The 24,409-nt window shown below is 42.2% G+C and overlaps 1 long non-coding RNA gene across 1 annotated transcript in view; it reads left to right on the forward strand.

Annotated features, from left to right (window-relative positions):
- LOC142448229 (uncharacterized) overlaps positions 1-24,409 on the forward strand; it is a 79,347-nt gene that overhangs the window by 46,047 nt on the left and 8,891 nt on the right. The window contains exon 4 of the long non-coding RNA XR_012784512.1: positions 7,409-7,486. This is a non-coding gene — a long non-coding RNA (uncharacterized LOC142448229). The remainder of the gene's footprint in view (positions 1-7,408; positions 7,487-24,409) is intronic.

The raw sequence follows: 24,409 nt of genomic DNA on the forward strand, positions 1-24,409 counted from the left end.
ATGTTTAGACAAAGGCAATTATATTGCTTTTAGTGGGTGAATTGTATGGAATAACCTTCCATGGGGGTTGGAGGTGGGAACCTTTAACAATACTTATGTAGAATCCCAGAGGAAGATTCACCCAGTACTATATTCTTAATTGGACGCTTGGACCTAGTTTCTGTCCAGCCCTTGGTGACACAGGACTTTAGAGTCTGTTTTTTTGAGGCACACAACATCCTTCATAGGCCACAACAGAAGGATTCAACGTGGAAACCCCACTAAGTAAACTGGGTTTTACCTCAAACCCCTCTGTAGCAGATTTAATGAACCACATACTCCCTTACGACCAAAAGACTACATAAATACCTTTGTGTGAGGAGAAGCAGAGTTATGGAATTGGTGCTGGTTTTTGATTCAGATATTTTGTTTGAAGGTGCTCATTAAGTGCTGGCTCTGGCTTGTTGTTGTGAAGTACCATTGAATCGGTTATGACCCATAGTGACAGTAGGCACCACAGAATGAAACATTGCAGAGTCTTGTGCCATCTTACCAAAATTCCTATGTCTGAATCCATCGGTGCAGCCACTGTGTGCAAGGAAGGACCTTTCTCTTTTTCGCTGCCCCACCACTTTACCACCATATGCTTCTCCAGGGATTGGTCTCTCTTGACAATAAATTCAAACTATATAAGACGAAGTCTTGCTATCCTTGCTTCTAAAAAGCAATCTAGCCTTACTTCTTCCAAAAGAGATTGGTTTGTCCTTTTCGCAGCACCACAATTCAATGCATCACATTTTCTTCAGTCCTCTTTACTCAGTGCCCACCTTTCACAGGCACATGAGGGATTGGAGAGTACCATCTCCATTTGGGTCAGGTGCACCTTAGTCCTCAAAGTTAACATCGCTGTTTTTCAATATTCTAAAGAAGTCTTGTGCAGCAGATTTACCTAATGCAACACATCTTTTGATCTCTTGATAGCTCTTTCCACGAACACTGATTGTGCATCCAAGCAAGACCAACTTCTTTACAACGTCTACCGTTTCTCCATTTACCATGATGTTACCTCTTGGTCCAGTTGTGAGGATTTTGATATTCTTTGCATTGAGTTCTTATCCATGCTGAATGCCATAACCCTTCATCTTCAACAGCACATACTTGATGTTCTCTTCACTTTCAGCAAGAAAGATTGTATCATCTATGTATTGCAGGTTGTTAATAAGCCTTCCTGCAATCCTGATGCCACATTCTTCATCATGTAAGTCAGCTTGTCTGATGATTTGTTCAGCATACAGATTGAGCAAGTATGGTGAGAGAATACAACCATGACACACCTTTCCTAATTTTGAACCATGCAGTATTACCTTGTTCTTTTTGTACAACTACCTCTCGGTCCATGTACAAGTTTCTCATGAGCACAATGAAGCCTTCTGGAATTCTCATTCTTCTCAAGGTTATCCATAGTTTATTATGGTCCACACAGTCAAATGCATTTGCATAATAAGTAAACATCCTTTTGGTGTTCTCTGCTTTGATCCATCTGACATCAGCAATGATATTCCTTATTTTATGTCTTCTGAATCCAGCCTGAATTTCTGAAAGTTCCCTGTAAATGTACTACTGCAATCTTTGTTGGATGATCGTCAGCCTAATTTTACTTGCATGTGATATCGTTCTATAGTTTGAGCACTCTTTTGAATCACTTTTCTTTGACCAAGTAACTGTCTTCCAATTTTCCTGGCACAGAAGAGTGAGTGCTTCCATTGCTTCATCAACTTGCTGAACATTCCAATTGGTATTCCATCAATTCCTGGAGACTTATTTTTAGCTAATGTATTCATTACAGCTTGAACTTCTTCCTTCAGCACTATTGAACTTCTTTCTTCAGCACTACCTCCTGAAATGGTGAAATGGAAACTAAGTTTTTGGTACAATGTATTCTTTCCATCTTTTCTTTATGCTTCATGTATCATTCAATATTTTGCCCATAGAATCTTTCAAGATTGCAAATGGGGCTTGCCGTTTTTCTTGATTTCTTTCCGCTTCAGGCATAGAGTGTGTTCTTCCCTTTTGCTTTTCTAATTCTATGTCTTTACACATTTTATTATAATATTTGACTTTATCTTTTTTATCTACTCTTTGAAATGTTCTATTCAGCTCTTTGACTTCATCGTTTCTTCCATTTACTTTAGCTACGACCCTATAAGAGAGGGGAGAACTGTCCCTGCAGGTTTCTGAGAGTGTAACACATATATCCTCTTTTTTGGGGGGAGGGGTATCTTTTAAGTTTTTCTCCCCAAAATTATATTATCTGGAGCTAATCCAGACACTATATCATTCCACAGTTCAATCATATCAAGCAGTGTTGTACAAGCACTACCACAATCAGTTTCAAATAAATTTCTTCTTTCTTGAACTTGATATTGTAAGGTCTCTCTCTCTCTGGGCTAGATTTCAACCTCAGTCCTTGGCTCCGCACGAGAAAGAGTTCACGCCGAAGCCGGGCTCGTGATACAAGTGAATTTAATGAGAGTTAAAAGAAGCTTCAGGTTTTATGCGGCACCCCTAGGATTCCTTTTGACCTTGTGGCCTGGCAGAAGACTGCTCAGGGTCCCGCAAGGATCTCTCTCCCAAGTTTCCTCCCACGAAGACGACCAGACAAGACAAGACTAGACAAAAAGCCCCTCTCCCTCTCGGTTCCTGACTTTTCAAGGATTCCCGGGGGAGGCGTGGTGAACGTCCCCAGGTTGCTCCCATTGGCTGAATTGCAATCACCTGGCCCAGGTGGGCTGCTCCAGGTGTAACACCCCTCCGAGCCCACTGGTGGGAAAATCCAGCTTTGTCCTATACTGGCTCTCCTGGGCATGCATAAATGGACTTCCCAATTCCCTAAGCTAAGCTGCCTAACATTACCCCCTGAAGAGATATGGACCCAAATCTTTGGGGTACTGGACGACGACATCTCTAGCTGCTTCCTGCTGACAAAGGGGCGTACTGGGGTTTTGGCTCCATACCCTTCCTACTCTGTTATAAGGGGTTGTCCATTAAGAGCCCAGGATAGACAAATAAGGTCGAGGTGGGTTTAGGAGGTGGTGGTCCTGGAGCTGGCACACTTGGTTTAGAGGCCTTGGTAACCTGAGAACTGGAAAACAAACAACAGGTGAACAGCTTAAGTGAGACTTGGTAAGATTGTAAGGTGGCAGTGCCCTTGAAGTTAGGTTAGTGTCACAGACTTTGGTCATTGTAAACACAGGAACGGAGGAAAGGTATTCACTGACCTAAAGGCTGTGAGGGGTTTGAGGTAGACTTATCTGTCCTGGGGTAGCGATGAAATATCATCCTCAGACCATCCAGTGGCTCACAGGAGTATTGGTCTGCCGCCTCTGTCTTGGAGGGGTCAGATGGTGAGGGTTTCCAGGGTTTCACCCGGGTATGGTGGATCCAAGCACTCTGCCCTGGGACTCTGACAGCAGTGGGAGCAGAGAGAATTACTGGCAAAGGTCCCTTCTAGACTGGCTGGAGCTGGGAATTAGGGGACCCATCCTTCCAAGTTTTTATAAGAATTAGATCTCCTGGCTGGCACAAGGGTGGTAACTTTTCCTCCCCTTGTGCCTGAGTGAGCCCAAACTGATGGAATGCCTCCTGACACTGGGCTACTTGGGTGGCGTATTGCTGTATTAAGGCTCCCTCAGAGTCTATCGCTGGCTCTGTTACAAGAAACGGCTGCCCATATGAAACTTCATAGGGGCTCAAACACGTAGGTTGCCGTGGGCAATCCTAAGATGCGACAGAGCTATGGGTAGGGCGTCTTTCCAGCTCATCTGAGTTTCTTGCATCAGCTTTCTGAGGTTTAACTTCAGGTGTTGATTAATTCTCTCCACCTGCCCTGAAGACTGGGGTCTCCTGGCACAGTGGAGACGATAAGTTATCCCCAAGTGTTGGGAGACTGTTTGAGTGATTTGGGAGATAAAAGCAGGCCCATTATCACTCTGCAGTGATTTGGGGAGCCCAAATCAAGGAATTATTTCCTGAAGTAGTTTCTTAGCCACTTCATGAGCCTTTTCAGTGCGGGTAAAAGTGTCTATAAACACCAGAAGATATTTAAATCCCTGGGCAGCAGGAACCTGAGTAAAATCTATTTGCCAGTCTTCCCCGGGGTAGGATCTTTGAGGAAAATCTTTACAGGGGTAGCATACTTAGCTCTGCCGGGGACTTTTGTGTCCCAAACCTCAGGAGTTATGGCTTGTTTCCATGGTTCCTGTGGGGGAATCTGAGGTTCCCCCACTCTGAGGAACAACTGGAAGCTGTAGAGGGACCTGGATGAGGCCCGATGACTATGCAGGTGTGCAGTTTGGACATCAGGTCTCGGCCGATGAGAGGAGCTGGACCTTCAGGTATCACTAGGAAGCTATGAGAAAAATAGAAGTTATTCCAAATACATCTGAGAGGCTCAATAAAACATTTAACTACAGGCTTTCCTGACACTTTCAGGATGGAGCAGGTGCGGGGTGCCAGGGGTCCAGGAAGGAAATAAGGACAGAAGTGGTTCCAGTATTTCAAGGAAGCTCACTGACCTTCCTGCCATGTCGATGCCCACCCTAGGTTTCAGACCAGTAACAGTTACCTCTTGCTGCTGGGCCGTCCGGACCAGGCGCCTTCAGTCCTCCTCCTCTGTTGCCAGCTGGCCTGTGGGCTCCTCCCCTCCAGGTTTTGGGCCTTAGGACAGAGGCCAGCCCAGTGGCCAGTCTGCTTGCAATGGACGCATGGCATCTGAGGAGGTTTGTTCCGGTCAGGACAGTTCCTAGCCCAATGACCTGGTCGCCGGCAAATGTAGCACTTGGTACCTGGTTTAAAAGTCTGGGAAACCTGGGAGGCATTCGACGGGCATCTGCTATTGAGTGCAGCTAATATCTGGGCATGCCTAATGTCCTTTCTTTCCTCCTTCTCCCGAGCTCGAGCCTCGCTCTCCTGCTCACAATTGTAAACAGCTGTGTTGGCACAAGCAACCATCTCCTCCAGGGTAGCTTCTTCAGGCTTTTGCACTAATTTTTGGACTTTCTTGCAAATGTCCTGTGCAGCCTGTTTGAGGAATTTGCCCTTGAGCAAGACTTGCCCCTCATAGGAATCAATATCTACAGCAGCATGATTCTTTAGGGCTTCTTTTAGCCTATGAAACTTACAGGAGACTCGGTAGGTCCCTGGTGAATCACTGTCACCTTGGCATAATTAATGGCGTTTTGCCTGCCTGACTTTAGTCTACCCGTGATGCACATCAGGAAATGCACCTATGGCCTCCTGGGGAGTTCCTTACCATACTTTAAGTGAAGACCACAAAAGTCATGCTTGGTTTATGGAGGGCTCTGCACGATATGCAGGTGCCACTCGTAAGTGGACAGCAGCAGCACTTGTAAGTGGACAGCAGATCCCTTTCTGGGATCTCCCTTCAGGACAGTGGTGAAGGGAAATCTTCCCAGTGGGGAGAACTTCGAGCAGTGCACCTGGCCGTTCAGTTTGCATATAAGCAAAAATGGCCAGATGTGAGACTATATGGCTTGGTTGGATGGTCAGGGAATTGGAAGGACCATGATTGGAAAATTGGTGACAAGGAGGTGTGGGGAAGAGGTATGTGGATAGACCTCTCTGAACGGACCAAGAAAGTAAATTGTATCTCACGTGAACGCTCACCAAAGGATTTCCTCTGAAGAGGAGGACTTTAACAATCAAGTGGATAAGATGACACGCGCTATGGAGACTGGTCCTCCTCTTTCCTCTGCCACCCCTGTTATCGCCCAATGGGCACAGGAACAAAGTGGACATGGCAGCAGGGATGGAGGTTATGGATGGGCACAGCAACATGGACTTCCACTCACCAAGGCTGACTTGGCCACTGCCACTGCTGAGTGTCCCATTTGGCAGCAACAGAAACCAACATTAAGTCCAAGATATGGGACCATTCCTCGGAGAGATCAACCAGCAACTTGATGGCAGGTTGATTACATAGGACCACTTCCATCATGGAGGGGACAGCGTTTTGTTCTTACTGGAATAGACACCTACTCTGGATATGGATTTGCCTTCCCTGCACGTGATGCTTCTGCCAAAACTACTATTCGTGGGCTTACAGAATGCCTCATCCACCGGCATGGCATCCCACATAACATTGCTTCAGATTAAGGAACTCACTTCACAGCAAAGGCAGTGCGGCAATGGGCCCATTCCCATGGAATCCACTGTTCGTATCATGTTCCTCATCATCCTGAAGCTGTCGGCTTGATAGAACGATGGAATGGGCTCCTAAAGACACAATTACGGTGCCAACTAGGTGGCAACAACTTGCGGGGCTGGGGCAATGTTCTCCAGGAAGCTGTATATGCTCTAAACCAGCGGCCAATATATGGTGCTGTGTCTCCAATAGCCAGAATTCATGGGTCCAGGAACCAAGGGTGGAAGCTGGAGTGGCACCACTCACTATTACTCCTAGTGATCCACTTGCAGCATTTTTGCTTCCTGTCCCAGCAACCCTGTGTTCCTCAGGCCTGGAGGTCCTGGTCCCGAAGGAAGGAACTCTCCCACCTGGAAACACAGCACGGATTCCACTGAACTGGCAGCTGAGAATGCCCCCTGGGCACTTTGGACTTCTCATGCCTTTGGATCAACAGGTCAGGAAGAGTGTCACTGTACTAAGTGGTGTGATTGATCCTGATTACCAAGGAGAAATTGGACTGGTGTTACATAATGGAGGTAAAGAAGAATATGTCTGGAATCCAGGAGATCCCATAGGCCGACTCTTAGTGTTACCATGCCCTGTTATTAAAGTAAATGGTAAGTTACAGCAACCCAATCCTGACAGGATTTATAATGACCCAGACCCCTCAGGAATGAAGGTCTGGGTCACCCCGCCAGGCCAAAAACCACAGCCAGCGGAGGTGCTTGCTGAGGGCAAAGGTAATACAGAATGGGTAGCAGTAGAAGGAAGTTCTACCTATCAATTACGACCACGTGATCAAGTGCAAAAGCGAGGCTTTTAATTGTCAATGTATTTTCTTTGTATGTGATTATTGCATATATTTCCTTTGTTCAAGTATGATATATCAGATATAGTTTGACTCCATGTGTTTTCATTTATATGTATGATAGATGATTGATGATAAGTATAAGTGTGATTTCATTAATATCTGGAAATTATATAAGTATGTATGGGTAAAGAATTGTGTACAGGTTCCAGGTTGGCAAGGGGTGTATTGCGATAGTTTATTGTGCCAGCCTGGCCAATAAACACAAGTAGCATTAATTGAAGGGCGGAGGCATAAATGGCTCAGTGAGCCTCGCCTTGCTTGTTCTGTGCCTCAATTTAAAGGGGTACACTACCTGTGGGATGCCTAGCCTGTGGACTGTGTCGCTGTAAATTGAGGTCCCTTTAATCCCACAGGATTGCAATGTTTGTCTCTGGAGCTGGGGACCGCCAGTTGGTGACAGTTGGGGACCTGCCTTGCTGTTTGCTGCCTGGGTATGTATAGCCCAGCTCTCTCTACAGAAGGGGACTGGCAACTGGTGGCTCTCAAGCCTTAAAGGACTGCTAGTGTTTCACTGCTTTATAATTTAACTGTTAATTTCTTGTATTATCTATCTGTATATAATTTAATGGTTCATTTCTTGTATTACATATCTATCTTTATAAATATATTTATATATAATTCCTAGCAATCTGGTCTTGTGTCTCTAGAGAACCCTGTCCAACACACCTTCTTAAAGCTGTGTTATTTGCTTCTCTGTTTTTCAGTAAATGAAACCCAGAGATGTTGAGCCTATAGGACAAGAAAACATAAGGGTTTGGTTGGCGGGGGGGGGGGGTTAGGGAGGGAGCTCAATTGGAGGGGTGTGGGAGATAAGAGGGAAATGATGACAAGAAGTTCAGGAAGGAAAAAGTATGTCTGGGATTATAGAAAAAAATTGTACAATTATGTTTGACATTATTGAACTATGAAATGATATGACATGTGTATTAATTTCCATGTGACTGCAAATAAAAATAATAATAAAGCATAGATCCAGGAATGAATGAGTTCAGGACTTGTACTAAATTCTAACTCCAATTTAAGAATATTTAGTTCTTATATCATGGTCTTGCTCAATACTCAACTTCATGAAATGATCACTGAAAATAAGACAAAGAAAGGAGATGGTGCCTGGTTATCAATCAAAATTGTGTCTGGGGTCTCAAAGGCTTGTATTCAAGAATCCATCTAAGGTAGTATCCAATTGAGTTCACACAGGAAAAGCATACCAGCTTGTGTGATCCAAAGACGACAATTACAAAATTCAAATATGGTGAAAAGTATCAGAGCTAAAAAATGAACACTTAATTTGGAGAAAGCTATGGAGAACAGTGGGAAATCTGCTCTAGCCAAAGGCAAGAGTCCAAACAGACTTACTGTTAGGCAGAGACCATTGTAATCCTGATTATGCGGGATTGAATTCCGTACCAGGCCAGTTGTATTCCCTATAGACAGGATCTGAATTAGGATCTGGGTCAAAGTATTTCTTAGATATCCCATGACAAATATCTTCCCTGGTTTTTTGAACATTGATGGGGGTTTTCTCCCTCTTATGCATCATTTGTATTTTTGCCTTTATACTAATATGATCTTATTCTTACTACCTTAGTGTGATTTGTCTTGCAATGTTTTCTTTTGGGTTTTCCAGCTGTGAAGCACAGCAGGAATGGATGTATGGTGATAATAGTTGATATAAGGTGTTTTAAGGAATGCAGGGGCGTGGGATGTTCGATGGGGAGTGAAAGGGGGTTTGGGGAGTGAACAGTGAGGGAGGGAGGGGATGGAGCACGAGAACTGATAGTGACTGCACAGCTCAGTTTTACGGCCATGTGACCATGGGGGTGGGGACAGGAAGGGGGAAAGCTGTACGATAGATGTGGTGGTGATTGCACAGCTCCCCTTGATGTAATTGAACTGTTTAATTGTCTGATATGTGAATTATGTGCCAATAAATCTCTTGAAAAAGTAAATAAAAAAATAAAACTGTCTTGTGGGTGGAGATTCCTGATCCTTTGGTAGTGTGATTTTGAATATGTGTGTGATGTCTGGCGGAGGGAGGGGGAGCATCTGGAGGGAAGGGCACTGGAGCACAATGCAGGAAAGAAAAAGGGGGGAAATGGCAAAAAGCATAGTTTAGGGACTGAGATTGACTCAGGGTCCTGGTATAAGTGTCTGTGCTGAAGAGGAGTGGAACTCACAGAAGAAGCTCGTGCTACTGGTCACTGATAAAGGAAAGTCTTTCAGCAAGTGTTGCTGTTCTCCTACTTTAAGAAACTTTGGTCTACTTAGCTTTTAAGTTGATGTTCTTGCTGCCAGCAATAGTCACTAGGAAATCCCTCCCAGCGGAAGCTCTCTGGTAGCTGATGCGGAGATCTCTCTCATGCTTGCTATCGTGTGGCCATAGACCTGTCTCTCTATTTCATTTTTGATGTCTTCAGTTTTTCCTAGATTTATGCTTTGCACCTTAAACATTCTGACTATTAATGGATAATTGCAACAGTTTCTTCTAATTGTGCATCATATCCCATCATTAAATGAAAGTCCCCAAAGCTTTATTTCACCCACATCATTCAGGTTGACTATTTAGAAGAGGCAGCTCTTCCACGGTTGCATTTATAGTGTTTTCCAACCCAACAGGCTGATTCTCTGGTACTATCTTAGACAACACTTTATTGCCATTTATGAGGTTTTTGGTGGCTTAGTCTCTAGAAGTGGGCAGTTTGTTCCTTCTTTCTACTCTTTTATTAGTCTATAAACCCTGTTGAAACCTGTTCACTATACATATTTAGCTTTATGGTATTCAAAATATTCATAACATAGTTTCCTATATCACAGAAACCTGCTAGTCACCATGGTATGTCAAACTGAGAGATGAGTGGTGGCAAATAGGAACAGTTTGACTTATTTCCAACCAGTTAGGTCGACTTTTATTTCCCTTTCTTCTGCTGCTTCATTGAAAAATTATTGCTATTTGTATTATTGCAGAATTGTGTTGCCTTTAGCTCTTGTACTCTTCCTAGTGTTTTTATGTCTTGATCATATTTCCTTTCTTTTTGCTGACCTACCTTATCATATGTTGACTTCTCCTTCTTCCAAGTTAATATATGTCTGCCTTCTCATTAGCGATTTACCCTTCCCCCACCATCCCTGCTAATGATTGAAGAATATTTTTATGTGCATGTGTGAAACATATGAATGAATTTCAAATAAGTGTTGTCATACATTTTCTCTTATAACCGACTAACTTCACTGCAAATTATAAGGTGTTTCAAAATTAAAGAATAAAGATCCTTATTCTTAATGTTGCACCATATTCAATTGTGTGCATGTACCACAGTTGATTTAGTCGTTCATTTGTTAATGAGTGTTTAAGTTATTTCTATCTTTTGATATTGTAAATAATGCTATAATAAGCCTGGATATGCATGATATATTTAGGTTATGGCTCTTACTTCTCAATTAATATAACTAATAACCCAGCTGTAGGTTCATGTGGTGTTTATATTTCCAATTTTTTTATTTCCAAATTTTAAAGGAAGAGTTATACTGCTTTTTATTTTACTTGTACCATCTTACAATTCCATCAGCAGTATCTATGAGAGTCCCAGTATTTCCACTTCCTCATCAGAATTTGTTGTTTTCTGTTTTTTTACCTTTTCTATTAATGCTGGCATGAGATGATGTCTGGTTGCTTCTATGTATACCTCTCAAATAGCTGATTGTGATGATTTATTTTATTGTGTAAATGTTTTACTGTAAATTGAGTTAAGGTGTACAAAAATTAATCTGACATTAAACAATTCATAACTCTGTTTCCAATCCACACAATGTAAAACCATTAATCCCACTTCCTCCTTGTGTTTACCATTTCCGTTCCTCCTTATTTCCTAATCCTTCTAAACTGTGTCTGTAGGTATGTATTGTCCTTTAATTTCAAATGCTTGATTATTCTAAGAGCTGCATGCTTCCCTAGTGTTATTGTTCCCTTTATATTGTTTGATGGAAAATTATTCCATGAGGGTTATAGTAGTTCTGAACCTAAAGGGCAAGGAAAGATCCTTCTGTGAGTGTTTTCAACAGTCTCTATCTGACCAGAAAGCCTGAATGTTATCTGATTTTGAGTTTTGTTCCACATTTTTCATTCACTCTATCCAGTGCCTTCTGATGTGATTCCTTTTAGAGAAACTGATAGTGGCAGCTGGGCACCCGCTAGTTCTTTTCTCACCACTGTGAAGTTTGTGTAATCAATCACTCCATTGAAATAATTTTTTCCACATCTTCAAGTTTCTTCACTCTTTTTCTCTGAATGGGAAACAACAGTGGTTGCACCTTATATGCTTTTGACAAACCTTTAGAACCCCTGTCACTACTCTCCAAAGTAGGGTGTAGAACATTGATGTCCTATATATGTCACACAGTTGTAGAAGGGAGCAAGCAAAAGTGCAGGCTAGATTCAATCCAAGGGTCAGATGTTAGCTTGGAGGTTTCTCCTGACTCGAGTAACTGTGGGGATGGCAAGCCCAAAATAAGCAGGAAGAGCTTAGGCTTGTGACTGTAGGATGAATGAATCCAAAGCAGGTCAATTGGCAGGCCATTGAGAACTTCCAGGGTTGGCAGGCAATATTGCATCTCTTTGACACAAGGACAGAGTCAGATACAGGATCCAGACCCAACAAAATGCAAGCAAGCTTTCCCACAGCCTAAAGTTATACTGGAAACAGGCCATACTTGTTACCATCAAGTCAATGGTGACTCATTGTGGGTTTCCAAGACTATAATGATTTATGGGAGTAAAAATCCCAGCTTTTCTCCCTTGGAACTGCTGGTGGTTTTTAACTACTGACCATGGGGATCACAGCACAATGTGTACCATCATACAGGGCTCCGGAGAGCAGACCATACCCCCAAAGAAACTTCCTTCCAATTTACTGCATTAGGGCTCTGATCTGAGCAACAGTGTCAACTTGGCAGCAGTGCACATCTCCCTAAACTGTACACAAGACAATTATACAGTTGGGTATGTTAGGCTGGATTTTCTACACTTGATCTTAGCCAAAAGACCAAGAAGCGATTAGGCTGGATTTTCTAGAGAAGCAAATGAGTAGTACTCTTAAATGTATAACAAAGAAATATTTAAAAATTATTTTATTGGGACTCATAAAACTCTTATCACAATCCATACATCAATTGAATCAGGCACGCTCGTACATAAGTTGCCCTCATTCTCTTCTAGACATTTACTTTCTATTGAGCCCTTGATATCAACAATTTTTCTTCCCTCCTCCCTCCCCCCCACCTTCATAACCCCCTGATAGATTGTACATTGTTATTATTTTCAATTCTCACACCAAACACTGTCTCCCCCCATGTTTTCTGTTGCTCTTCCCCCTGTAGAAGGGTGCATGGTTATGTGTTGATCATTGCGATCGGTTCCCCCTTGCTCCCTTCCACTCCCCCTCATCCTGTTACCCTCTGGTATCATATTCCCACTCCTGTTCCTGGATTCTGTGTGTCATGAGCTCCTATCCCTTTCTATACCTGTGTACATGTTCTGATCTAGTCTGAATTGAGAAGCCACACTGGGGTCATGGTAGAGGGGGGTGAGGAGGCCTCAAGTAACCAGAGGAATATAGTGTGTTTTACTGCACCCTGGTGACTCATACCTTCACTGTGGCCCCTCTGTGGGGAGATTGTTCCACTGTCCACAGATGGGCTTTGGATCTCCGCTCCAGCCCCCCTCATTCTCAACAATATATTTTTGTTTGTTATGTGTCTGCTGATTCCTTTTACTCGATCCCTATGACTCCTCATGATCACACTGGCAGTGTGCTTCTTCCATGTGGACTTGTTGCTTCACTGCTAAATGGCGGCTTGTGTAACTTCAAGGCTTTAAGACCCCAGACACTATATCTTTTAATAGCTGGGCACCATCTGTCTTCTTCACCACATTTGCTTATGCACCCATTCTGTCTTCAGTGATTATGTTGGGAGTGTGAACATCTCAGACTGCCAATTGGTTAGAACAAAGTGTTCTTGTATTGAGGGAGGGTATGAGCAGAAGCCCAAAGTCCATCCCCTACCTCAGTGTATTTCCGTATAAATATATGTACATGGCCAATATCTCTATTTTTGTGGATTAATATATTTACATACATACACTGCTATGTTTATACCTCTATCCATTGCTTTGCTTCCTTGGCCCTTCTTCTGTTTCCTTTTATCTTCCTCCTACTCCACTGTCACTTTCCCCTTATTTCTGCCTCTTAATACCTCCTCTTATATACTTTTCTGTTACTCAGACATCACCACTCCCTACCCCCTGCCTTGGATCCCTATCTCCTCCTTGTTATCGATCCCAACACCCCAGCTGTTCCCCTGTCCATGGTGCAGCCTGCTCACTGCACCTTCCTCCACCACCCTCACCTCCCAGGATCTCGGGACTGTTGGTCCCGCTGCTCTCCCTTGGGCATGTTTCCCGTGCCTATCCTATATAGGTAGGTACACCAACTATGAAATAGCCCAAAATGATTGGGAAAAAGTGAAAATATTAAATGAATAAGAAAAAATAAAATAAAAAGAGAGAAGAAATATAAAAAAAGATCCTGGGTCTGTTCGCTGGCCTTCAAGACTATCCAGGAGCTTCCCCTCCTGGCCTGGAGAGCCCCCTTGGGGGCTCCTCAGGGCTTTGTAGTGCTGCCTTGCTCCAGCTGCTGATCTGATATGCTCCCTTCTTGGTTTGTTCCATTTTGGGGGGTTCAGACCACACTGCCTACCCACCACGTGACCCTAGAAATGTCTTCTGTCACAATCTGCTCCAGTAAGGGGACAGCATGACACGTGCTCTTTTTAGTTGTCAAGGAAGAAATTTATATCAAGAAAACAGCTATACTGCATTGATTGTTTTTATTTTATTTTAATGTTGAACCATTCTTGAATACTTGGGATAAACCCTACTTGGTCATAAATGTTTTTGTTTTTGATATTTTGTTGAATTTTATTGAAAATTTTTGGTTTAAAATTTTTTTATACTGGTGTTATCTTTGCCTGGTTTTGGTATTAGGGTTATGCTTCGTTCATAAAATGAATTTTGGGTCTGTCTGAATAGGACAGGCTGGATGAACTATCTGGAGGAAAAACAACAGGACCGACAGTTCTGGGGGGACTTGGGGTGGGGGGAGTAGGGGGGGTAAGGAAGTGGTGTTAACAAACCCAGGGACAAGGGAAAAACATGGGACCCCAAATGGTAGAGAAGGGGGAGTGGCAGGCCTGGTGGGAAATGATCAGGGTAAGGTTGCTTAGAGAAGAGGTATACTCTAGCCCAGGTGGCGATGAAGCATGGTAGTAGGGCAGGAGGAAAGTCAAGGGAGATGGAGGAAAGAGCTAGGAGTCAAAGGGCATTCATGGAGGTCTAGACAAAGACATGTACATGCAAATATATATAGGAGGATGGGGAAATAGATCTATGTGTCTATATTTATAGGTCAAGTATTAAGGTGGCGGAAGGACCTTGGGCCTCTACTCAAACACTCCCTCAATGCATGAATACCTTCTTTTATTAAATTGGAACTCTATGATGCTCACTCTCCCGACACAACGGCTGGAGTGGGTGTACAAGGAAATGTGGTGAAGAAAGCTGATGGTGCCTGGCTATCAAAAGAGATAGTGACTGGGGTCTTAAAGGCTTGAAGATAAACAAGCGGCCATCTAGCTCAGAAGCAACAAAGTCCACATGGAAGAACACACCAGCCTGTGTGATCGAGTGGTCCCAAAGGGATCAGTTACCAGGCATCAAAGAACAAAAAATCATATCATTGACTGCACACCTCCATGATAGGATCGCTGAAGACAAATGGGTGCATAAGCAAATGTGGTGAAGAAAGCTGATGGTGCCCGGATATCAAAAGAGATAGTGTCTGGGGTCTTAAAGGCTTGAAGGTGAACAAGCGGCCATCTAGCTCAGAAGCAAATAAGCCCACATGGAAGAAGCACACCGGCCAGTGCGATCACGAGGTGCCCAAGGGACCAGGTATAAGGCATCATGCAAGAAAAAAAAATATATAAGTGTGTGTATGTATGTGTATATGTATATATGTATGTGTATGTATATATATATATATATATATCATATTAAATGAAGGGGGAAGTGCAGAGTGGAGACCCAAGGCCCAAGTGTCGACCAATGGAGATCCCCTCATAGAGGGGTTTAGGAGTGGAGATGGGTTAATTAGGGTCTGAGGTAGTATCGATGAAGAACACAGCTTTCCCCCAGATCCTGGATGCTTCCTCCCCCCAACTACCATGATTCGAATTCTACCTTGCAGGGCTGGATAGGACAGAGGCTGTACACTGGTGCATATGAGGGTTGGAGGTACAGGGAATCCAGGGTGGATGATACCTTCAGGACCAAGGGTGTGAGGGACGATGCTGGGAGAGTGGAGGGTGAGTGGGTTGGAAAGGGGGAACTGATTACAAGGATCCACATGTGACCTCTTCCCTGGGAGAGGGACAGCAGAGAAGGGGGGAAGGGAGACTCCGGATAGGGCAAGCTATGACAAAATAACGATGTATAAATTACCAAGGGCATATGAGGGAGGGGGGAATGGGGAGGGAGGGGGAAAAAAAAAAGAGGACCTGATGCAAGGGGCTTAAGTGGAGAGCAAATGCCTTGAGAATGATTGGGGCAGGGAATGTATGGATGTGCTTTATACAATTGATGTATGTATATGTATGGATTGTGGTAAGAGTTGTATGAGTCCCTAATAAAATGTAAAAGAAGAAAAGAGAAAAAAATGATTAGGGCAAAGACTGTACAGATGTGCTTTATACAATTGATGTATGTATATGTATGAACTGTGAAAAGAATTGTATGAGCCCCAATAAATTGTTAAAATAAAAAAAAAAGAAGAAGAAAAATGAATTTTGGACATTGCCATCCTCTTCTATATTCTGGAATACTTTGAGTAGAATTAGTGTCAGCTCTTCTCTGAATTTAGGATAGAATTCCCCACTGAAGCTATCTTCTGTCCTTAGACTTCTTTTTGCTGGGAGTTTTAAAATGTCCAGATCAATTTATTGTTGTTATGGGTCTATTACTATGACTACGACTACGACTACGACTACCACTACGACTACTACTACTACTACTACTACTACTACTACTACTACTACTACTACTACTACTACTACTACTACATCAGTCTCTGTTTGTTTAGGTATAGAGAAACTTTCCATTTCTCCTAGGTTTCCAAATTCCTGGTATAGTCTTTACTAGCATTGTGTTATTTTCTTACTGATTTCAGTTAATTCTGTTGTAATATAGCTCATTCAGTTTCTTATTAATGATATTTTCATTTCCTTCATCAGATTTGCCACTTTTATCAATCATTTCAGCGAACCAATGTCTTGTATCTTTTTCTGTTTTCTGATCCATTTATTTCTGCTCTAATCTCATATGTATGTGAAATTTAGACATTGAATAAGGAAAATCAAAGAAGAATTAGTGAACTTCAATTATGGTGCTGGGAGAGAGTGTCAAAAATACCCTGAACTGCCAGGAGAATGAAAAGATCTGCCTTGGAGGAGGTTAGCCAGGGAGCTTCTTGGAGCAAGGATGATGAAACTTTGCTTTATGTAATTTGGACTTGTTATTAGAAGAGACATATCCCTGGAGAAGGACATCATGCTTGGTAAGGTGGAGGGGCAGCAAAAGAGAGGAAGACACGGTACACTTGATGTTAGCCAAAAGGCCAAGAAGCAACAAGAGGAAGACACTCAAGGAGATGGATTGACACAGTGGCTGCAACAGTGAGCTCAAACATAACAATTTTGAGGATAGTACACCACTGAGCAGAATTTAATCTATTGTACATAAGGTTGCTATGAGCTGGAACTGACAACTTGGGAGAAATCTTTCTGTTTCCCACAATTACCCCTTTTGTTTTATATATAAAATTCAAAAGAGCTACAGTGGCTATATGGCTATTTTCTATACATTGAAAGGTGTCAAGGCAAATTTAATAACCAAATTCATATCGCCAAAAATTCAGGCTCATGGCAAACATTTTGAATTCAGGAAACAAGAAATAAAATCTTCCTAAACACATCTGCTATTGGGGGAAGGTATGAGAGGGTTTGGATGCTGCGGCGGGAAGAAATAGAGCCAATAGGAACGTTTGCTTCTACAGTTGAAGCTGCTGCCACACAACAATCAGCTATGTGCTTGTAAAGATGACTGTAAGTCAGCACCATATATGAGGGTAAACGTTCCACTTTGATAGACTCTTGTAGTGCTGCCCAGCGACAGCAGCAGTGGTGGCCGTAGCTGTAAGACTGATTATGGTCTTTTCAGCATCTCCGACATCACTTGCATTATGAAGGACGATTCTGGAGTCCTCTCCCATCTGCGCTTCATCTCCACTAGGATCCACACCCCCATCCTGCTCTTTAGGATGAGGATGCTGTCTTCAGAAAGGTTTACAAGCAGAGCATGGTTAATGCAAGTGAACAATTTACAATTATGGTGAGTGTCACTGCGAGCAGTTTCATTTATAATGTTTCCTACAGCAAGTACATAAGGGAGCTTTAAACATGAAATTATGTATCGAGCCTCATTCTTGTGAAAAGCACAAGTATAGCCAGAATGACTGGTGCTAGAAAAGCCTCCTGTATAGCCTGTTAATGGCTTAGTGGCAAGCGGTAATTTCCACAGGCCCCAATGTTCGGGTCCTGTCTCAGGCTTCAGTAACCTGGGGCGGGAAGGTGCAAGGCCTCCTTCATGCCAGGCCATCAGCTCTGACCTGGGAGTGGCAATGCCATTGGGGGTCTTTTGCCACTCACAATTACTGACATATCACATGAGGTGCTGTTGGGTTCCTTTGAGCAGTTAGACATTTTCCGTGGGCCCATCAGTAAGAGTTACAGTGCTATTTCTTTACACCTTTCCATGTGGTCCCCGGCATTTGAACCTTGTGAGTCTGTCAGCAATAAGCTGGTGACTCATAATTTTACAGGTTCCTATATGTCCTCTCCCCTCCACAGTAGTGGAGTTTTCATAGTCTGCAAATGCTTCACCCACTATCATATAGAAACCACAGCTGATATCATTAAAGACCAGCCAGTTATTCCATGCTTGAGAATTTACAGCTGAACAGCTAGGGCTGGCACCCACACATAAAGTCAGAGTTTCAAAACCTTGAGTGAAATTATAATCTTTGCCTTCCTCATTGGGGTGTCTGGCTATTCCCTTAACTCTCGGGGCACAGCTTCCCTCCTTTCTTCTGGGCCTTGCTGGCTGAAAAGAAATCCACCTATCTCCTTTGCCTGTGAAAACATAAAAAAATAGGCCCTCCCTTCGGGGCATCAGCAAACTAGAAACAGAATCATGGTTAAGATTGGGTGGTTTCTCCATCTCTTATGTGTCCTTCATCTTTCTCCAAACGTGGTTGTGCCCTTCTAAAGGGAGTCCATCAGTTTTATTCTGCAAAAACATAAATGTGTGGCCCTTTCTCCAGGTGATCAATAGACCTGGATCCCAAACACGATTCCTATCTTCTTGGGATTTCTTCGGATCAGCTTTCTCTGTAGAAGTGAAAATGTGTTTATCTGCCCGAATTTTGTTACAAACTTTTAGGAAGGAGAAACATTTTTAGTTAAAATGTCTAAATGAACTTTGCCACACATAAGATTTCTCTTCTCCCCCTTCTGTTTTAACAATGGAGACGTTAAAGCACAGCTAGCAATCTCCGTTAACTTGCTGGGTTTTGGACCAGTAAAACTACTCCTTAGATAGACTTTGCTGTTATGTAAATGTTGGCTCCCAGCTCTCAGAGACTCTGGAGAGCTGATTAATTGTGAGAATTTCTTACCACACTCAGGATGGTTTGAAAGACTGAAAAAAAATTCTTAATAAATTTGTTCAGCTATTCTTGAAGTAACTTACCAGACACATTATTTTTATTTTTTTTTTACCAATAGGGTTATAGGTTCAATTAAGCCTCATTGCCCTTTAGGCTTTTTATATTATAGGATTTTACAATCTTGCAATATTGTGTCCTGGTTAATTTCTCTCTTTCCTTCCAAACTGAATTTAGAGGAAGTTAGTGGGTGGGTCTTAGGCCCTCCTGAATGCCCTAAGGAAATAATCCCATATCCAGTTTAAAAACTTTTTTCCTCCAATTTCTAATTCCATGTGGGTGGTCAGATTTCTCGAGTACTTTTTCCTGATAGGTATACATTTTTATTCTAGAAATGCAAGGAACCAAAAATTGGTTTAAGCGATCTTCCTTTATCACCCATGGTATATCAGACTTAATTACTGCTCTAATTTCTTCATAATCTGGGTCAATAATTCCAGCAACAATCTGAACACTTTGAGAATTTAGGTTGGACTTTCCTAATAAACGTCCTATAGTTCTTTGAGAGGTGGACTGCTCTCGATAATTTCTGGTTTGATTACAGCTTTTAGTTTTTCTTCACAACTTTGAATAACTCCAGTATCAATTTGAATTCCTTGATTACTTAGGCTAAATGTTCCAGATAAAAACTGTATTACTCTTTCAAGCAGAGGCTCCTGCTTTTTGGAATCAACAAACAGTTGTGAGGACTTCTGAGCCTTTATTTGGTTAGTCAAACTTACTGCAGCGAGAAGAGGCTGGGCTTTTGCAAGATTGGTTAGGTTTGGTCTCCTGCTGTGAGGTTGGGGGATACCCGTGATTGCTGTTATTTGAAGACTTTTTTGCTAGGTTAGGCAGAGGCTTTGCCTTCTCTGCTTTGTAGGGCGGGGCTGGGATCAAACTCCTTTCTCTATTTCCCTTCCAGGAAGCCTTTACTAATGGCAATCCTTTACTGTTCAATCTTGAGTGACATCGACTCATCCAATGAGTTCCTTTCCTTCAGCGGGGGCAAGGTCCAGGTACTTTTAAACTCAAAGTAGTGGTCCTGGCCCATGCTCTGGCACAAGCCTCAGCTTACTTTTTGCATCCAGGCGATTGGCGTGTGCTGTCTGCATTCTCTTTGAAGATGACCTATCTTTCAGCAACTAAAGCATTTCCCTTTCGGTCTGGTGTAATTTTCCAAGGCAGCTGCCATGAGGTTGACCTTGAATTCATCTGTCCCTACATTCCTGCATATTCTAAAATAATCTGACAGAGTGCCTTGTTCCCTGTAGGGATGGCAAAGGATTTTTACAGTTTTTATTAGAGAAAGCAAAAGATAGCTTATGAACTAATTGTTTTACTGCCTGCACATTTTTTATACATTTGGAGACAGTTTTCCAATTGGGACACAAAGTCAGCATAAGATTTATCATTCCGCTGTTTTTATAGCTATGTAAATGGGCCACGTCCTGATGGAATTATCTTTTCCCAGGCCCTTAGGCAAACCTCACATATCTGTGCTATTGCCTGTTCAGTAAACTGTAGTTGTGGCTCAACTGTGATATAATTCTCATCTCCTAGCAATTGATGAATTCCAATATCTATCCCATCATCAGCATTCTTATGAGCTGGCGAATGGGCTGTAAAATCCTGCCATACACAATATTGTAAAAATTCTGAAGGATAAATGCATACTTTTCCCAGGGCTCTCCAGTTAGAAGGGATCCAGTATTTATATATAGCAAAAGATCTTATCTTGCTAATTACAAAATGAGAGTCTGGGCCATAGTCATTGACTGCCAGCTTGAGATCTTTTAGCAACCCAAAGGGGAAGGCACTGTGAATTCCTTGTGGGTGTTTCCTGCAAGGCTGTCTTTAAATAACTCATAGGATAAGGCATTCTAAACTCCTTCTGCAATCCTTCTTTCTATCCTTAAAGTAAAGGTCCTTTTCTGTACTTTGTCTCTTTGCTTCTATTTTCTGAGCTGATTTTCTGGACTGATATATCTGTTAACTTCGCTTCCTAAACTTTATCTCTGTGTTAGCTCTCTCAGTTTTACATTTCTTTGGAGCAAATCTCTCTACCTCCAACACTGGCTTGATTAATTGTTTTACAATATCGTCTTTTTTACACTATATTCTGGCAGCGAGGCAGATGCTTCTAATCTGATGTCTCCTTCTGATTCAGACTTGGTTTTCTCAGTTCTGTCTAAAATCTTCTCATCAGCCTGATACTCATTCTGCCTGGCTCTCACCAGATTTAAATTTGGGTATCTCAGAGGCTTCTCACTACTCTGCTGGTTCTCTTTCTTCACTTTCTCTACTTTTGAAAGCAAGGGAGCTTCCTGGGATTGTTTAATAGCCTCGTTTTTTGGATCTTGGAATTTGCTTCCTCTAGTGCTTTATCACCTTTTAACCTTCGGAGGCTGCAGTCCCCCGAGGGCATATAACCTTTAGCCATGAGGTTTCATTTTTAATTGGAGGCCTTAGATAACAAATCAATCCCTGATTCAGTTTTTTCCTAAAGTTTCATCACTTAATTCATACTTATTCACAGAGATTTTAGCTGGCTTTTCTTGATTTGCATAGACACAAGACTTCTCACTAGATTGATAATCTTATTTCTCTTCCTCCTGCAAAGGTTCTAAAACCATGTTAACTTGAGCCCACAGAGACCATGTCTCCACAGGGACATCCTCCCCATCTCTATAAGCTTTCTTTAAGTTTACAATGACTTCCTCCCAGGTCTCTAGATCAAAAATTCCTTCCTCTGGGAACCATGGATTGAGCCCTTTTTTTTGTTTTTTTTTTACTACTTTTAGAAAACATTGCATCTTTTTCTTCCTTATTTTTACACCGTCTTTTCAGTAAGTGGATGAGTGCAGTGCCGTAAGTTTCAGGTTTGTTTTCACCTCGCCGCATTGTCCTCTTTAAAATACGCATTCTCTATTTCCAGCACTTATCTGCTAATCCCCACACCGGATGCTTACTTCACAGTTTTCTGATTCACTCCGCAATCCGGTGAGGCCGTACAATTGTTACACGGGGTATAACTCAAAAGAGTTCTTTTCCTACTGCCACGTGATGGGTGACATTTGTGGCGGAAGCCAGCCTCCCACAGCTAATCACGGGTTCAGTAGCGCAATTGTACAGTTGAGATATATAAATGTTATCACAAAGTCATAGAGAACAAGATAGGAGAGAGAATAAAATAGTCAGACACATTTCATAGCAGGATGCTCACCTCCTGGATCGCCATGATCTCAACAGCCAGTTTCAGTCCCAGCATGGGCCAAGAGGGCAGGGGAGAGAGCAGGAGAGCTACTTTTCAATTCTTGTGGTCTTTGCATAGGTTAGGTATGTTATACTTGCTTCATAATATATTATTATAGCTTTTCATATTTTAACATAGTTCATGTAGAATTGGTGTTAACTCTTCTCTAAATTCTTTGTAGAAGTTCCAGTATAATCTTCTGGTCCTTGACATGTTTCATATTGGGAGTTTTTAAAATGACTATTTCTGTCTGTTTAGGGTTTCTATATAAGTCTGTGTTAATTTAGGTAGGTAACCTGTTTATAGAAATAAATGTGTCCTTCTAGGTTTTCTAGTTTGTTGGAATGCATTCCCCCCCCCCCATAATATTGTGGCTGGTGTGATGTTGTGTCACCCATTTCATTACTTTTTCTCCTTTTCGTTGGTTAGACTTGTAAGAGATTTATCAATTTTATTAATCATTTTGAAGAATCAACTTCTTCTCTTGATGATATTTTCTATTGTTTTTGTCTTCTGATTTATGTCTGCTCTAATGTTTATTTTTTACTTTCTTTTGGTATCTGAGGCTTTCCTTTGCTAGTCTTGCATTAATTATTTTACTTGATTGTTAAGGTTTTGTATTTTAGTTCTTTATTCCGTTTTCATGTGCATACTCTGAGTTACAGCCTTTGCAGTGTCCCAGATATATAGATTTTTATTAAATAATTTTATTGGGGGCTCGTACAACTCTTATCAAAATCCACACATACATCCATTATGTCAAGCACTCCGGTACATTTGTTTCCCTCATCATTCTCAGAACATTTGCTTTCTACTTGAGCCCTTGGTATCAGCTCCTCATTTTCCCCTCCCTCCCCCCTCCCCCATGAAACCTTGATAATATATTATTATTAATTTGTCCTATCTTACATCGTCCAACGTCGCCCTTCACCCACTTCTCTGCTGCCCACCCTCAGGGAGGAGGTTATATGTAGATCCTTGTAATCTGTTCCCCCTTCTCCCTCACCTTCTCTCCACCTTCCAGGTATTTCCATTCTCACCATTGGTCCTGAGGGGTTCATCTGTCCTGGATTCCCTGCGCTTCCAGTTCCTATCTGTACCAGTGTACATCCACTGGTCAAACTGGATTTATAAGGTAGAAATGGGATCATGATAGTGGTTAGGGAGGAAGCATTCAAGAACTAGAGGAAAAATGTATGTTTCATCATTGCTACATTGCACTCTGACTGGCCCGTCTCCTCCCCATGACCCCTCTGTAAGAGGATGTCCAGTTGCTTACAGATGGCCTTTGGGTCCCCACTCTGCACCCGCCCTCATTCACAATGACAGGATTTTTTTTTTATGAATGATACCTGCTCCTATCGACACCAACGTGATCACAGAGGCTGATGTGCTTCTTTCATGTGGGCTTTGTTTCTTCTCAGCTAGATGGCCACTTGTTTATCTTCCAGCCTTTAAGACCCCAGACGCGATAGTCAGGCACCATCAGCTTTCTTCATCACATTTGCTTATGTACCCACTTTGTCTTTGGTGATTGTGTTGGAAAGATGAGCATCATGGAATGCCAGTTTAATAGAACAAAGTGTTCTTGCATTGAGGTAGTACTTGAATAGAGGCCCAGTGTTTGTCTGCTACCTCAATAGTAAGCTTATAAATATGTGCACATAGATTTATTTCCCCATCATTATATATAAACATATTTACATATGTCCATGCCTAAATTTAGACCTCTATAAATACCCTTTGCCTCCTAGTTCTTTCCTCTATTTCCTTTTACTTTCCTCTTGTCCAACTATCATGTTCAGCCTTCATTTGGGTAATTCCTCTCAGTTACATTGCCCTTGATGAAGCCCTACCAGGCCTCCAACACCCTCCTCGCCATTGATTTTGGGTCAATTGTTGTTCCCTTGTACATGGGTTTGTTAACACCCACTTCCTTTTCCCTGCCTTCCCCTCTCCCATGTTCCCCTGGAACTGTCAGTCCCATTGTTTGCCCTCCAGATTGTTTATCCTGCCTGCCTTATCTAGATAGACTTGCAGAGATAATAATATGCACAGAAAACAAGACATATCAAAATTAATCAAACATGAAATCAGGATGTATAGATAAATATTGACGATTGGAATGCAAAAGTTGGAAAGAGGAAAGAACTATATTTGGAAAATATGGCCTTGTGGCAGAAACAAAGCTAGAGATCACATTATAGAATTTTACAAGACCAAAGCTT

This window comes from Tenrec ecaudatus, chromosome 5 (assembly GCF_050624435.1).
Source record: "Tenrec ecaudatus isolate mTenEca1 chromosome 5, mTenEca1.hap1, whole genome shotgun sequence".
NCBI lineage: Eukaryota > Metazoa > Chordata > Mammalia > Afrosoricida > Tenrecidae > Tenrec > Tenrec ecaudatus.